Source organism: Ranitomeya imitator, chromosome 1 (assembly GCF_032444005.1).
Source record: "Ranitomeya imitator isolate aRanImi1 chromosome 1, aRanImi1.pri, whole genome shotgun sequence".
In the NCBI taxonomy this organism is placed as follows: Eukaryota; Metazoa; Chordata; class Amphibia; order Anura; family Dendrobatidae; genus Ranitomeya; species Ranitomeya imitator.
In genome coordinates this window covers 829,455,997-829,472,580 of record NC_091282.1, presented here as the reverse complement: position 1 = coordinate 829,472,580, position 16,584 = coordinate 829,455,997, and the positions used below count along the sequence as shown (strand labels likewise).

The window sequence follows — 16,584 nt, the reverse complement described above, 5'->3', positions numbered from 1 at the left end:
AATCGTAAGGGTAAGCTTTGATAAAAACAAAAAGCACGTCAACGGTACCAGGGATTCCCAGCCAGTCTCCCATGCTGGTACTTGCCCAGCCTCAAGCTGCTTTGCATTTGCGATCTGACGAGGGCAGGAACATTCAGCTTAGAGTGACCGTTGACAGATAGTTAGCACCAGTGCGGGTCTTTTCAAGCGGAAAAAAATCGTAAGGGTAAGCTTTGATAAAAACAAAAAGCACGTCAACGGTACCAGGGATTCCCAGCCAGTCTCCCATGCTGGTACTTGCCCAGCCTCAAGCTGCTTTGCATTTGCGATCTGAAGAGGGCAGGCACATTCAGCTTAGAGTGACCGTTGACAGATAATTAGCACCAGTGCGGGTCTTTTCAAGCGGAAAAAAATCGTAAGGGTAAGCTTTGATAAAAACAAAAAGCACGCCAACGGTACCAGGGATTCCCAGACAGTCTCCCATGCCGGTACTTGCCCAGCCTCAAGCTGCTTAGCATTTGCGATCTGACGAGAGCAGGCACATTCAGCTTAGAGTGGCCATTGACAGATAGTGAGCAACTCTGCGGGCCTTTTCAAGAGGAATAGAATCGTAAGGGTAAGCTTTGATGAAAAAAAAAGAAACGTCAATGGCACCAGGGATTCCCAGCCAGTCTCCCATGCTGGTACTTGCCCAGCCTCAAGCTGCTTTGCATTTGCGATCTGACGAGGGCAGGCACATTCAGCTTAGAGTGGCCATTGACAGACAGTTAGCACCTGTGCGGGTCTTTTCAAGCGGAAAAAATCGTAAGTGTAAGCTTTGATAAAAACAAAACAATGTGGGAACCGTGCCAGGGATTCCCTGCCAGTCTACCAAGCTGATACTTGCCCAGCCTCAAGCTACTTTGCATTTGTGATCTGACGAAGGCAGGAACATTGAGCTTAGTGCGGCCATTGATGGATTGTTAGCAACTCCGCAAGTTTTTTCAAGAGGAAGAGAATCGTAATACAAAGCTTTGATGAAAACTAAAAAGCATGTCAACGGTACCAGGAATTCCCAGCCAGTCTCCCATGCTGGTACTTGCCCAGCCTCAAGTAGCTCAGCATTTGCGATCTGACGAGGGCAGGCCCATTCAGAATAAAGAAGTAATTGACAGATAGGTCTGTAGCACAAATTTGGGTCTTTTCAAGCGGCAAAAAATCGTAAGGGTAAGCTTTGATAAAAACAAAAAGCACGTTAACGGTACCAGGGATTCCCAGCCAGTCTCCCATGCTGGTACTTGCCCAGCCTCAAGCTGCTTTGCATTAGCGATCTGACGAGGGCAGGCACATTCAGCTTAGAGTGACCGTTGACAGATAGTTAGCACCAGTGCGGGTCTTTTCAAGCGGAAAAAAATCGTAAGGGTAAGCTTTGATAAAAACAAAAAGCACGTCAACGGTACCAGGGATTCCCAGCCAGTCTCCCATGCTGGTACTTGCCCAGCCTCAAGCTGCTTTGCATTTGCGATCTGACGAGGGCAGGCACATTCAGCTTAGAGTGACCGTTGACAGATAGTTAGCACCAGTGCGGGTCTTTTCAAGCGGAAAAAAATCGTAAGGGTAAGCTTTGATAAAAACAAAAAGCACGTCAACGGTACCAGGGATTCCCAGCCAGTCTCCCATGCTGGTACTTGCCCAGCCTCAAGCTGCTTTGCATTTGCGATCTGACGAGGGCAGGCACATTCAGCTTAGAGTGACCATTGACAGATTGTTAGCACCAGTGCGGGTCTTTTCAAGCGGAAAAAAATCGTAAGGGTAAGCTTTGATAAAAACAAAAAGCACGTCAGCGGTACCAGGGATTCCCAGCCAGTGTCCCATGCTGGTACTTGCCCAGCCTCAAGCTGCTTAGCATTTGCGATCTGACGAGAGCTGGCACATTCAGCTTAGAGTGGCCATTGACAGATAGTGAGCAACTCTGCGGGCCTTTTCAAGAGGAATAGAATCGTAAGGGTAAGCTTTGATGAAAAAAAAAGAAACGTCAATGGCACCAGGGATTCCCAGCCAGTCTCCCATGCTGGTACTTGCCAAGCCTCAAGCTGCTTTGCACTTGCGATCTGACGAGGGCAGGCACATTCAGCTTAGAGAGGCCATTGACAGACAGTTAGCACCTGTGCGGGTCTTTTCAAGCGGAAAAAATCGTAAGTGTAAGCTTTGATAAAAACAAAACAATGTGGGAACCGTGCCAGGGATTCCCTGCCAGTCTACCAAGCTGATACTTGCCCAGCCTCAAGCTACTTTGCATTTGTGATCTGACGAAGGCAGGAACATTGAGCTCAGTGCGGCCATTGATGGATTGTTAGCAACTCCGCAAGTTTTTTCAAGAGGAAGAGAATCGTAATACAAAGCTTTGATGAAAACTAAAAAGCATGTCAACGGTACCAGGGATTCCCAGCCAGTCTCCCATGCTGGTACTTGCCCAGCCTCAAGCTGCTTTGCATTTGCGATCTGACGAGGGCAGGCACATTCAGCTTAGAGTGACCGTTGACAGATCGTTAGCACCAGTGCGGGTCTTTTCAAGCGGAAAAAAATCGTAAGGGTAAGCTTTGATAAAAACAAAAAGCACGTCAACGGTACCAGGGATTCCCAGCCAGTCTCCCATGCTGGTACTTGCCCAGCCTCAAGCTGCTTTGCATTTGCGATCTGACGAGGGCAGGCACATTCAGCTTAGAGTGACCATTGACAGATCGTTAGCACCAGTGCGGGTCTTTTCAAGCGGAAAAAAATCGTAAGGGTAAGCTTTGATAAAAACAAAAAGCACGTCAGCGGTACCAGGGATTCCCAGCCAGTCTCCCATGCTGGTACTTGCCCAGCCTCAAGCTGCTAAGCATTTGCGATCTGAAGAGGGCAGGCACATTCAGGTTAGAGTGACCGTTGACAGATAGTTAGCACCAGTGCGGGTCTTTTCAAGCGGAAAAAAATCGTAAGGGTAAGCTTTGATAAAAACAAAAAGCACGTCAACGGTACCAGGGATTCCCAGCCAGTCTCCCATGCTGGTACTTGCCCAGCCTCAAGCTGCTTAGCATTTGCGATCTGACGAGAGCAGGCACATTCAGCTTAGAGTGGCCATTGACAGATAGTGAGCAACTCTGCGGGCCTTTTCAAGAGGAATAGAATCGTAAGGGTAAGCTTTGATGAAAAAAAAAGAAACGTCAATGGCACCAGGGATTCCCAGCCAGTCTCCCATGCTGGTACTTGCCCAGCCTCAAGCTGCTTTGCATTTGCGATCTGACGAGGGCAGGCACATTCAGCTTAGAGTGGCCATTGACAGACGGTTAGCACCTGTGCGGGTCTTTTCAAGCGGAAAAAATCGTAAGTGTAAGCTTTGATAAAAACAAAACAATGTGGGAACCGTGCCAGGGATTCCCTGCCAGTCTACCAAGCTGATACTTGCCCAGCCTCAAGCTACTTTGCATTTGTGATCTGACGAAGGCAGGAACATTGAGCTTAGTGCGGCCATTGATGGATTGTTAGCAACTCCGCAAGTTTTTTCAAGAGGAAGAGAATCGTAATACAAAGCTTTGATGAAAACTAAAAAGCATGTCAACGGTACCAGGAATTCCCAGCCAGTCTCCCATGCTGGTACTTGCCCAGCCTCAAGTAGCTCAGCATTTGCGATCTGACGAGGGCAGGCCCATTCAGCATAAAGAAGTAATTGACAGATAGGTCTGTAGCACAAATTTGGGTCTTCAGCTTAGAGTGACCATTGACAGATCGTTAGCACCAGTGCGGGTCTTTTCAAGCGGAAAAAAATCGTAAGGGTAAGCTTTGATAAAAACAAAAAGCACGTCAACGGTACCAGGGATTCCCAGCCAGTCTCCCATGCTGGTACTTGCCCAGCCTCAAGCTGCTTTGCAATTGCGATCTGACGAGGGCAGGCACATTCAGCTTAGAGTGACCGTTGACAGATAGTTAGCACCAGTGCGGGTCTTTTCAAGCGGAAAAAAATCGTAAGGGTAAGCTTTGATAAAAACAAAAAGCACGTCAACGGTACCAGGGATTCCCAGCCAGTCTCCCATGCTGGTACTTGCCCAGCCTCAAGCTGCTTTGCATTTGCGATCTGACGAGGGCAGGCACATTCAGCTTAGAGTGACCGTTGACAGATAGTTAGCACCAGTGCGGGTCTTTTCAAGCGGAAAAAAATCGTAAGGGTAAGCTTTGATAAAAACAAAAAGCACGTCAACGGTACCAGGGATTCCCAGCCAGTCTCCCATGCTGGTACTTGCCCAGCCTCAAGCTGCTTTGCATTTGCGATCTGAAGAGGGCAGGCACATTCAGCTTAGAGTGACCGTTGACAGATAGTTAGCACCAGTGCGGGTCTTTTCAAGCGGAAAAAAATCGTAAGGGTAAGCTTTGATAAAAACAAAAAGCACGTCAACGGTACCAGGGATTCCCAGCCAGTCTCCCATGCTGGTACTTGCCCAGCCTCAAGCTGCTTAGCATTTGCGATCTGACGAGAGCAGGCACATTCAGCTTAGAGTGGCCATTGACAGATAGTGAGCAACTCTGCGGGCCTTTTCAAGAGGAATAGAATCGTAAGGGTAAGCTTTGATGAAAAAAAAAGAAACGTCAATGGCACCAGGGATTCCCAGCCAGTCTCCCATGCTGGTACTTGCCCAGCCTCAAGCTGCTTTGCATTTGCGATCTGACGAGGGCAGGCACATTCAGCTTAGAGTGGCCATTAACAGACAGTTAGCACCTGTGCGGGTCTTTTCAAGCGGAAAAAATCGTAAGTGTAAGCTTTGATAAAAACAAAACAATGTGGGAACCGTGCCAGGGATTCCCTGCCAGTCTACCAAGCTGATACTTGCCCAGCCTCAAGCTACTTTGCATTTGTGATCTGACGAAGGCAGGAACATTGAGCTTAGTGCGGCCATTGATGGATTGTTAGCAACTCCGCAAGTTTTTTCAAGAGGAAGAGAATCGTAATACAAAGCTATGATGAAAACTAAAAAGCATGTCAACGGTACCAGGAATTCCCAGCCAGTCTCCCATGCTGGTACTTGCCCAGCCTCAAGTAGCTCAGCATTTGCGATCTGACGAGGGCAGGCCCATTCAGCATAAAGAAGTAATTGACAGATAGGTCTGTAGCACAAATTTGGGTCTTTTCAAGCGGCAAAAAATCGTAAGGGTAAGCTTTGATAAAAACAAAAAGCACGTTAACGGTACCAGGGATTCCCAGCCAGTCTCCCATGCTGGTACTTGCCCAGCCTCAAGCTGCTTTGCATTTGCGATCTGACGAGGGCAGGCACATTCAGCTTAGAGTGACCGTTGACAGATAGTTAGCACCAGTGCGGGTCTTTTCAAGCGGAAAAAAATCGTAAGGGTAAGCTTTGATAAAAACAAAAAGCACGTCAACGGTACCAGGGATTCCCAGCCAGTCTCCCATGCTGGTACTTGCCCAGCCTCAAGCTGCTTTGCATTTGCGATCTGACGAGGGCAGGCACATTCAGCTTAGAGTGACCGTTGACAGATAGTTAGCACCAGTGCGGGTCTTTTCAAGCGGAAAAAAATCGTAAGGGTAAGCTTTGATAAAAACAAAAAGCACGTCAACGGTACCAGGGATTCCCAGCCAGTCTCCCATGCTGGTACTTGCCCAGCCTCAAGCTGCTAAGCATTTGCGATCTGAAGAGGGCAGGCACATTCAGCTTAGAGTGACCGTTGACAGATAGTTAGCACCAGTGCGGGTCTTTTCAAGCGAAAAAAATCGTAAGGGTAAGCTTTGATAATAACAAAAAGCACGTCAACGGTACCAGGGATTCCCAGCCAGTCTCCCATGCTGGTACTTGCCCAGCCTCAAGCTGCTTAGCATTTGCGATCTGACGAGAGCAGGCACATTCAGCTTAGAGTGGCCATTGACAGATAGTGAGCAACTCTGCGGGCCTTTTCAAGAGGAATAGAATCGTAAGGGTAAGCTTTGATGAAAAAAAAAGAAACGTCAATGGCACCAGGGATTCCCAGCCAGTCTCCCATGCTGGTACTTGCCCAGCCTCAAGCTGCTTTGCATTTGCGATCTGACGAGGGCAGGCACATTCAGCTTAGAGTGGCCATTGACAGACAGTTAGCACCTGTGCGGGTCTTTTCAAGCGGAAAAAATCGTAAGTGTAAGCTTTGATAAAAACAAAACAATGTGGGAACCGTGCCAGGTATTCCCTGCCAGTCTACCAAGCTGATACTCGCCCAGCCTCAAGCTACTTTGCATTTGTGATCTGACGAAGGCAGGAACATTGAGCTTAGTGCGGCCATTGATGGATTGTTAGCAACTCCGCAAGTTTTTTCAAGAGGAAGAGAATCGTAATACAAAGCTTTGATGAAAACTAAAAAGCATGTCAACGGTACCAGGAATTCCCAGCCAGTCTCCCATGCTGGTACTTGCCCAGCCTCAAGTAGCTCAGCATTTGCGATCTGACGAGGGCAGGCCCATTCAGCATAAAGAAGTAATTGACAGATAGGTCTGTAGCACAAATTTGGGTCTTCAGCTTAGAGTGACCGTTGACAGATCGTTAGCACCAGTGCGGGTCTTTTCAAGCGGAAAAAAATCGTAAGGGTAAGCTTTGATAAAAACAAAAAGCATGTCAACGGTACCAGGGATTCCCAGCCAGTCTCCCATGCTGGTACTTGCCCAGCCTCAAGCTGCTTTGCAATTGCGATCTGACGAGGGCAGGCACATTCAGCTTAGAGTGACCGTTGACAGATAGTTAGCACCAGTGCAGGTCTTTTCAAGCGGAAAAAAATCGTAAGGGTAAGCTTTGATAAAAACAAAAAGCACGTCAACGGTACCAGGGATTCCCAGCCAGTCTCCCATGCTGGTACTTGCCCAGCCTCAAGCTGCTTTGCATTTGCGATCTGACGAGGGCAGGCACATTCAGCTTAGAGTGACCGTTGACAGATAGTTAGCACCAGTGCGGGTCTTTTCAAGCGGAAAAAAATCGTAAGGGTAAGCTTTGATAAAAAAAAAAAGCACGTCAACGGTACCAGGGATTCCCAGCCAGTCTCCCATGCTGGTACTTGCCCAGCCTCAAGCTGCTTTGCATTTGCGATCTGAAGAGGGCAGGCACATTCAGCTTAGAGTGACCGTTGACAGATAGTTAGCACCAGTGCGGGTCTTTTCAAGCGGAAAAAAATCGTAAGGGTAAGCTTTGATAAAAACAAAAAGCACGTCAACGGTACCAGGGGTTCCCAGCCAGTCTCCCATGCTGGTACTTGCCCAGCCTCAAGCTGCTTAGCATTTGCGATCTGACGAGAGCAGGGACATTCAGCTTAGAGTGGCCATTGACAGATAGTGAGCAACTCTGCGGGCCTTTTCAAGAGGAATAGAATCGTAAGGGTAAGCTTTGATGAAAAAAAAAGAAACGTCAATGGCACCAGGGATTCCCAGCCAGTCTCCCATGCTGGTACTTGCCCAGCCTCAAGCTGCTTTGCATTTGCGATCTGACGAGGGCAGGCACATTCAGCTTAGAGTGGCCATTAACAGACAGTTAGCACCTGTGCGGGTCTTTTCAAGCGGAAAAAATCGTAAGTGTAAGCTTTGATAAAAACAAAACAATGTGGGAACCGTGCCAGGGATTCCCTGCCAGTCTACCAAGCTGATACTTGCCCAGCCTCAAGCTACTTTGCATTTGTGATCTGACGAAGGCAGGAACATTGAGCTTAGTGCGGCCATTGATGGATTGTTAGCAACTCCGCAAGTTTTTTCAAGAGGAAGAGAATCGTAATACAAAGCTTTGATGAAAACTAAAAAGCATGTCAACGGTACCAGGAATTCCCAGCCAGTCTCCCATGCTGGTACTTGCCCAGCCTCAAGTAGCTCAGCATTTGCGATCTGACGAGGGCAGGCCCATTCAGCATAAAGAAGTAATTGACAGATAGGTCTGTAGCACAAATTTGGGTCTTTTCAAGCGGCAAAAAATCGTAAGGGTAAGCTTTGATAAAAACAAAAAGCACGTTAACGGTACCAGGGATTCCCAGCCAGTCTCCCATGCTGGTACTTGCCCAGCCTCAAGCTGCTTTGCATTTGCGATCTGACGAGGGCAGGCACATTCAGCTTAGAGTGACCGTTGACAGATAGTTAGCACCAGTGCAGGTCTTTTCAAGCGGAAAAAAATCGTAAGGGTAAGCTTTGATAAAAACAAAAAGCACGTTAACGGTTCCAGGGATTCCCAGCCAGTCTCCCATGTTGGTACTTGCCCAGCCTCAAGCTGCTTTGCATTTGCGATCTGACGAGGGCAGGCACATTCAGCTTAGAGTGACCGTTGACAGATAGTTAGCACCAGTGCGGGTCTTTTCAAGCGGAAAAAAATCGTAAGGGTAAGCTTTGATAAAAACAAAAAGCACGTCAACGGTACCAGGGATTCCCAGCCAGTCTCCCATGCTGGTACTTGCCCAGCCTCAAGCTGCTTTGCATTTGCGATCTGAAGAGGGCAGGCACATTCAGCTTAGAGTGACCGTTGACAGATAGTTAGCACCAGTGCGGGTCTTTTCAAGCGGAAAAAAATCGTAAGGGTAAGCTTTGATAAAAACAAAAAGCACGTCAACGGTACCAGGGATTCCCAGCCAGTCTCCCATGCTGGTACTTGCCCAGCCTCAAGCTGCTTAGCATTTGCGATCTGACGAGGGCAGGCACATTCAGCTTAGAGTGGCCATTGACAGACAGTTAGCACCTGTGCGGGTCTTTTCAAGCGGAAAAAATCGTAAGTGTAAGCTTTGATAAAAACAAAACAATGTGGGAACCGTGCCAGGGATTCCCTGCCAGTCTACCAAGCTGATACTTGCCCAGCCTCAAGCTACTTTGCATTTGTGATCTGACGAAGGCAGGAACATTGAGCTTAGTGCGGCCATTGATGGATTGTTAGCAACTCCGCAAGTTTTTTCAAGAGGAAGAGAATCGTAATACAAAGCTTTGATGAAAACTAAAAAGCATGTCAACGGTACCAGGGATTCCCAGCCAGTCTCCCATGCTGGTACTTGCCCAGCCTCAAGCTGCTTTGCATTTGCGATCTGACGAGGGCAGGCACATTCAGCTTAGAGTGACCGTTGACAGATAGTTAGCACCAGTGCGGGTCTTTTCAAGCGGAAAAAAATCGTAAGGGTAAGCTTTGATAAAAACAAAAAGCACGTCAACTGTACCAGGGATTCCCAGCCAGTCTCCCATGCTGGTACTTGCCCAGCCTCAAGCTGCTTTGCATTTGCGATCTGACGAGGGCAGGCACATTCAGCTTAGAGTGACCATTGACAGATCGTTAGCACCAGTGCGGGTCTTTTCAAGCGGAAAAAAATCGTAAGGGTAAGCTTTGATAAAAACAAAAAGCACGTCAGCGGTACCAGGGATTCCCAGCCAGTGTCCCATGCTGGTACTTGCCCAGCCTCAAGCTGCTTAGCATTTGCGATCTGACGAGAGCAGGCACATTCAGCTTAGAGTGGCCATTGACAGATAGTGAGCAACTCTGCGGGCCTTTTCAAGAGGAATAGAATCGTAAGGGTAAGCTTTGATGAAAAAAAAAGAAACGTCAATGGCACCAGGGATTCCCAGCCAGTCTCCCATGCTGGTACTTGCCCAGCCTCAAGCTGCTTTGCATTTGCGATCTGACGAGGGCAGGCACATTCAGCTTAGAGTGGCCATTGACAGACAGTTAGCACCTGTGCGGGTCTTTTCAAGCGGAAAAAATCGTAAGTGTAAGCTTTGATAAAAACAAAACAATGTGGGAACCGTGCCAGGGATTCCCTGCCAGTCTACCAAGCTGATATTTGCCCAGCCTCAAGCTACTTTGCATTTGTGATCTGACGAAGGCAGGAACATTGAGCTTAGTGCGGCCATTGATGGATTGTTAGCAACTCCGCAAGTTTTTTCAAGAGGAAGAGAATCGTAATACAAAGCTTTGATGAAAACTAAAAAGCATGTCAACGGTACCAGGGATTCCCAGCCAGTCTCCCATGCTGGTACTTGCCCAGCCTCAAGCTGCTTTGCATTTGCGATCTGACGAGGGCAGGCACATTCAGCTTAGAGTGACCGTTGACAGATAGTTACCACCAGTGCGGGTCTTTTCAAGCGGAAAAAAATCGTAAGGGTAAGCTTTGATAAAAACAAAAAGCACGTCAACGGTACCAGGGATTCCCAGCCAGTCTCCCATGCTGGTACTTGCCCAGCCTCAAGCTGCTTTGCATTTGCGATCTGACGAGGGCAGGCACATTCAGCTTAGAGTGACCATTGACAGATCGTTAGCACCAGTGCGGGTCTTTTCAAGCGGAAAAAAATCGTAAGGGTAAGCTTTGATAAAAACAAAAAGCACGTCAACGGTACCAGGGATTCCCAGCCAGTCTCCCATGCTGGTACTTGCCCAGCCTCAAGCTGCTTAGCATTTGCGATCTGACGAGAGCAGGCACATTCAGCTTAGAGTGGCCATTGACAGATAGTGAGCAACTCTGCGGGCCTTTTCAAGAGGAATAGAATCGTAAGGGTAAGCTTTGATGAAAAAAAAAGAAACGTCAATGGCACCAGGGATTCCCAGCCAGTCTCCCATGCTGGTACTTGCCCAGCCTCAAGCTGCTTTGCATTTGCGATCTGACGAGGGCAGGCACATTCAGCTTAGAGTGGCCATTGACAGACAGTTAGCACCTGTGCGGGTCTTTTCAAGCGGAAAAAATCGTAAGTGTAAGCTTTGATAAAAACAAAACAATGTGGGAACCGTGCCAGGGATTCCCTGCCAGTCTACCAAGCTGATACTTGCCCAGCCTCAAGCTACTTTGCATTTGTGATCTGACGAAGGCAGGAACATTGAGCTTAGTGCGGCCATTGATGGATTGTTAGCAACTCCGCAAGTTTTTTCAAGAGGAAGAGAATCGTAATACAAAGCTTTGATGAAAACTAAAAAGCATGTCAACGGTACCAGGAATTCCCAGCCAGTCTCCCATGCTGGTACTTGCCCAGCCTCAAGTAGCTCAGCATATGCGATCTGACGAGGGCAGGCCCATTCAGCATAAAGAAGTAATTGACAGATAGGTCTGTAGCACAAATTTGGGTCTTTTCAAGCGGCAAAAAATCGTAAGGGTAAGCTTTGATAAAAACAAAAAGCACGTTAACGGTACCAGGGATTCCCAGCCAGTCTCCCATGCTGGTACTTGCCCAGCCTCAAGCTGCTTTGCATTTGCGATCTGACGAGGGCAGGCACATTCAGCTTAGAGTGACCGTTAACAGATAGTTAGCACCAGTGCGGGTCTTTTCAAGCGGAAAAAAATCGTAAGGGTAAGCTTTGATAAAAACAAAAAGCACGTCAACGGTACCAGGGATTCCCAGCCAGTCTCCCATGCTGGTACTTGCCCAGCCTCAAGCTGCTTTGCATTTGCGATCTGACGAGGGCAGGCACATTCAGCTTAGAGTGACCGTTGACAGATAGTTAGCACCAGTGCGGGTCTTTTCAAGCGGAAAAAAATCGTAAGGGTAAGCTTTGATAAAAACAAAAAGCACGTCAACGGTACCAGGGATTCCCAGCCAGTCTCCCATGCTGGTACTTGCCCAGCCTCAAGCTGCTTTGCAATTGCGATCTGACGAGGGCAGGCACATTCAGCTTAGAGTGACCGTTGACAGATAGTTAGCACCAGTGCGGGTCTTTTCAAGCGGAAAAAAATCGTAAGGGTAAGCTTTGATAAAAACAAAAAGCACGTCAACGGTACCAGGGATTCCCAGCCAGTCTCCCATGCTGGTACTTGCCCAGCCTCAAGCTGCTTTGTATTTGCGATCTGACGAGGGCAGGCACATTCAGCTTAGAGTGACCATTGACAGATCGTTAGCACCAGTGCGGGTCTTTTCAAGCGGAAAAAAATCGTAAGGGTAAGCTTTGATAAAAACAAAAAGCACGTTAGCGGTACCAGGGATTCCCAGCCAGTCTCCCATGCTGGTACTTGCCCAGCCTCAAGCTGCTTAGCATTTGCGATCTGACGAGAGCAGGCACATTCAGCTTAGAGTGGCCATTGACAGATAGTGAGCAACTCTGCGGGCCTTTTCAAGAGGAATAGAATCGTAAGGGTAAGCTTTGATGAAAAAAAAAGAAACGTCAATGGCACCAGGGATTCCCAGCCAGTCTCCCATGCTGGTACTTGCCCAGCCTCAAGCTGCTTTGCATTTGCTATCTGACGAGGGCAGGCACATTCAGCTTAGAGTGGCCATTGACAGACAGTTAGCACCTGTGCGGGTCTTTTCAAGCGGAAAAAATCGTAAGTGTAAGCTTTGATAAAAACAAAACAATGTGGGAACCGTGCCAGGGATTCCCTGCCAGTCTACCAAGCTGATACTTGCCCAGTCTCAAGCTACTTTGCATTTGTGATCTGACGAAGGCAGGAACATTGAGCTTAGTGCGGCCATTGATGGATTGTTAGCAACTCCGCAAGTTTTTTCAAGAGGAAGAGAATCGTAATACAAAGCTTTGATGAAAACTAAAAAGCATGTCAACGGTACCAGGGATTCCCAGCCAGTCTCCCATGCTGGTACTTGCCCAGCCTCAAGCTGCTTTGCATTTGCGATCTGACGAGGGCAGGCACATTCAGCTTAGAGTGACCGTTGACAGATAGTTAGCACCAGTGCGGGTCTTTTCAAGCGGAAAAAAATCGTAAGGGTAAGCTTTGATAAAAACAAAAAGCACGTCAACGGTACCAGGGATTCCCAGCCAGTCTCCCATGCTGGTACTTGCCCAGCCTCAAGCTGCTTTGCATTTGCGATCTGACGAGGGCAGGCACATTCAGCTTAGAGTGACCGTTGACAGATAGTTAGCACCAGTGCGGGTCTTTTCAAGCGGAAAAAAATCGTAAGGGTAAGCTTTGATAAAAACAAAAAGCACATCAACGGTACCAGGGATTCCCAGCCAGTCTCCCATGCTGGTACTTGCCCAGCCTCAAGCTGCTTTGCATTTGCGATCTGAAGAGGGCAGGCACATTCAGCTTAGAGTGACCGTTGACAGATAATTAGCACCAGTGCGGGTCTTTTCAAGCGGAAAAAAATCGTAAGGGTAAGCTTTGATAAAAACAAAAAGCACGTCAACGGTACCAGGGATTCCCAGCCAGTCTCCCATGCTGGTACTTGCCCAGCCTCAAGCTGCTTAGCATTTGCGATCTGACGAGAGCAGGCACATTCAGCTTAGAGTGGCCATTGACAGATAGTGAGCAACTCTGCGGGCCTTTTCAAGAGGAATAGAATCGTAAGGGTAAGCTTTGATGAAAAAAAAAGAAACGTCAATGGCACCAGGGATTCCCAGCCAGTCTCCCATGCTGGTACTTGCCCAGCCTCAAGCTGCTTTGCATTTGCGATCTGACGAGGGCAGGCACATTCAGCTTAGAGTGGCCATTGACAGACAGTTAGCACCTGTGCGGGTCTTTTCAAGCGGAAAAAATCGTAAGTGTAAGCTTTGATAAAAACAAAACAATGTGGGAACCGTGCCAGGGATTCCCTGCCAGTCTACCAAGCTGATACTTGCCCAGCCTCAAGCTACTTTGCATTTGTGATCTGACGAAGACAGGAACATTGAGCTTAGTGCGGCCATTGATGGATTGTTAGCAACTCCGCAAGTTTTTTCAAGAGGAAGAGAATCGTAATACAAAGCTTTGATGAAAACTAAAAAGCATGTCAACGGTACCAGGAATTCCCAGCCAGTCTCCCATGCTGGTACTTGCCCAGCCTCAAGTAGCTCAGCATTTGCGATCTGATGAGGGCAGGCCCATTCAGAATAAAGAAGTAATTGACAGATAGGTCTGTAGCACAAATTTGGGTCTTTTCAAGCGGCAAAAAATCGTAAGGGTAAGCTTTGATAAAAACAAAAAGCACGTTAACGGTACCAGGGATTCCCAGCCAGTCTCCCATGCTGGTACTTGCCCAGCCTCAAGCTGCTTTGCATTTGCGATCTGACGAGGGCAGGCACATTCAGCTTAGAGTGACCGTTGACAGATAGTTAGCACCAGTGCGGGTCTTTTCAGGCGGAAAAAAATCGTAAGGGTAAGCTTTGATAAAAACAAAAAGCACGTCAACGGTACCAGGGATTCCCAGCCAGTCTCCCATGCTGGTACTTGCCCAGCCTCAAGCTGCTTTGCATTTGCGATCTGACGAGGGCAGGCACATTCAGCTTAGAGTGACCGTTGACAGATAGTTAGCACCAGTGCGGGTCTTTTCAAGCGGAAAAAAATCGTAAGGGTAAGCTTTGATAAAAACAAAAAGCACGTCAACGGTACCAGGGATTCCCAGCCAGTCTCCCATGCTGGTACTTGCCCAGCCTCAAGCTGCTTTGCATTTGCGATCTGACGAGGGCAGGCACATTCAGCTTAGAGTGACCGTTGACAGATAGTTAGCACCAGTGCGGGTCTTTTCAAGCGGAAAAAAATCGTAAGGGTAAGCTTTGATAAAAACAAAAAGCACGTCAACGGCACCAGGGATTCCCAGCCAGTCTCCCATGCTGGTACTTGCCCAGCCTCAAGCTGCTTTGCATTTGCGATCTGACGAGGGCAGGCACATTCAGCTTAGAGTGACCATTGACAGATCGTTAGCACCAGTGCGGGTCTTTTCAAGCGGAAAAAAATCGTAAGGGTAAGCTTTGATAAAAACAAAAAGCACGTCAGCGGTACCAGGGATTCCCAGCCAGTCTCCCATGCTGGTACTTGCCCAGCCTCAAGCTGCTTAGCATTTGCGATCTGACGAGAGCAGGCACATTCAGCTTAGAGTGGCCATTGACAGATAGTGAGCAACTCTGCGGGCCTTTTCAAGAGGAATAGAATCGTAAGGGTAAGCTTTGATGAAAAAAAAAGAAACGTCAATGGCACCAGGGATTCCCAGCCAGTCTCCCATGCTGGTACTTGCCCAGCCTCAAGCTGCTTTGCATTTGCGATCTGACGAGGGCAGGCACATTCAGCTTAGAGTGGCCATTGACAGACAGTTAGCACCTGTGCGGGTCTTTTCAAGCGGAAAAAATCGTAAGTGTAAGCTTTGATAAAAACAAAACAATGTGGGAACCGTGCCAGGGATTCCCTGCCAGTCTACCAAGCTGATACTTGCCCAGCCTCAAGCTACTTTGCATTTGTGATCTGACGAAGGCAGGAACATTGAGCTTAGTGCGGCCATTGATGGATTGTTAGCAACTCCGCAAGTTTTTTCAAGAGGAAGAGAATCGTAATACAAAGCTTTGATGAAAACTAAAAAGCATGTCAACGGTACCAGGGATTCCCAGCCAGTCTCCCATGCTGGTACTTGCCCAGCCTCAAGCTGCTTTGCATTTGCGATCTGACGAAGGCAGGCACATTCAGCTTAGAGTGACCGTTGACAGATAGTTAGCACCAGTGCGGGTCTTTTCAAGCGGAAAAAAATCGTAAGGGTAAGCTTTGATAAAAACAAAAAGCACGTCAACGGTACCAGGGATTCCCAGCCAGTCTCCCATGCTGGTACTTGCCCAGCCTCAAGCTGCTTTGCATTTGTGATCTGACGAGGGCAGGCACATTCAGCTTAGAGTGACCATTGACAGATCGTTAGCACCAGTGCGGGTCTTTTCAAGCGGAAAAAAATCGTAAGGGTAAGCTTTGATAAAAACAAAAAGCACGTCAGCGGTACCAGGGATTCCCAGCCAGTCTCCCATGCTGGTACTTGCCCAGCCTCAAGCTGCTTAGCATTTGCGATCTGACGAGAGCAGGCACATTCAGCTTAGAGTGGCCATTGACAGATAGTGAGCAACTCTGCGGGCCTTTTCAAGAGGAATAGAATCGTAAGGGTAAGCTTTGATGAAAAAAAAAGAAACGTCAATGGCACCAGGGATTCCCAGCCAGTCTCCCATGCTGGTACTTGCCCAGCCTCAAGCTGCTTTGCATTTGCGATCTGACGAGGGCAGGCACATTCAGCTTAGAGTGGCCATTGACAGACAGTTAGCACCTGTGCGGGTCTTTTCAAGCGGAAAAAATCGTAAGTGTAAGCTTTGATAAAAACAAAACAATGTGGGAACCGTGCCAGGGATTCCCTGCCAGTCTACCAAGCTGATACTTGCCCAGCCTCAAGCTACTTTGCATTTGTGATCTGACGAAGGCAGGAACATTGAGCTTAGTGCGGCCATTGATGGATTGTTAGCAACTCCGCAAGTTTTTTCAAGAGGAAGAGAATCGTAATACAAAGCTTTGATGAAAACTAAAAAGCATGTCAACGGTACCAGGGATTCCCAGCCAGTCTCCCATGCTGGTACTTGCCCAGCCTCAAGCTGCTTTGCATTTGCGATCTGACGAGGGCAGGCACATTCAGCTTAGAGTGACCGTTGACAGATAGTTAGCACCAGTGCGGGTCTTTTCAAGCGGAAAAAAATCGTAAGGGTAAGCTTTGATAAAAACAAAAAGCACGTCAACGGTACCAGGGATTCCCAGCCAGTCTCCCATGCTGGTACTTGCCCAGCCTCAAGCTGCTTTGCATTTGTGATCTGACGAGGGCAGGCACATTCAGCTTAGAGTGACCATTGACAGATCGTTAGCACCAGTGCGGGTCTTTTCAAGCGGAAAAAAATCGTAAGGGTAAGCTTTGATAAAAACAAAAAGCACGTCAGCGGTACCAGGGATTCCCAGCCAGTCTCC

General features: G+C 48.1%; 4 pseudogenes; all 4 read right to left on the bottom strand.

The window, feature by feature from the left end:
- Positions 1-2,382: 2,382 nt before the first annotated feature.
- LOC138659826 (5S ribosomal RNA) lies at positions 2,383-2,501 on the bottom strand (annotated as a pseudogene).
- Positions 2,502-6,585: 4,084 nt separating this feature from the next.
- LOC138659183 (5S ribosomal RNA) lies at positions 6,586-6,704 on the bottom strand (annotated as a pseudogene).
- A 2,227-nt stretch (positions 6,705-8,931) lies between these two features.
- LOC138659825 (5S ribosomal RNA) lies at positions 8,932-9,050 on the bottom strand (annotated as a pseudogene).
- Positions 9,051-9,907: 857 nt separating this feature from the next.
- LOC138659824 (5S ribosomal RNA) lies at positions 9,908-10,026 on the bottom strand (annotated as a pseudogene).
- Positions 10,027-16,584: the final 6,558 nt, after the last annotated feature.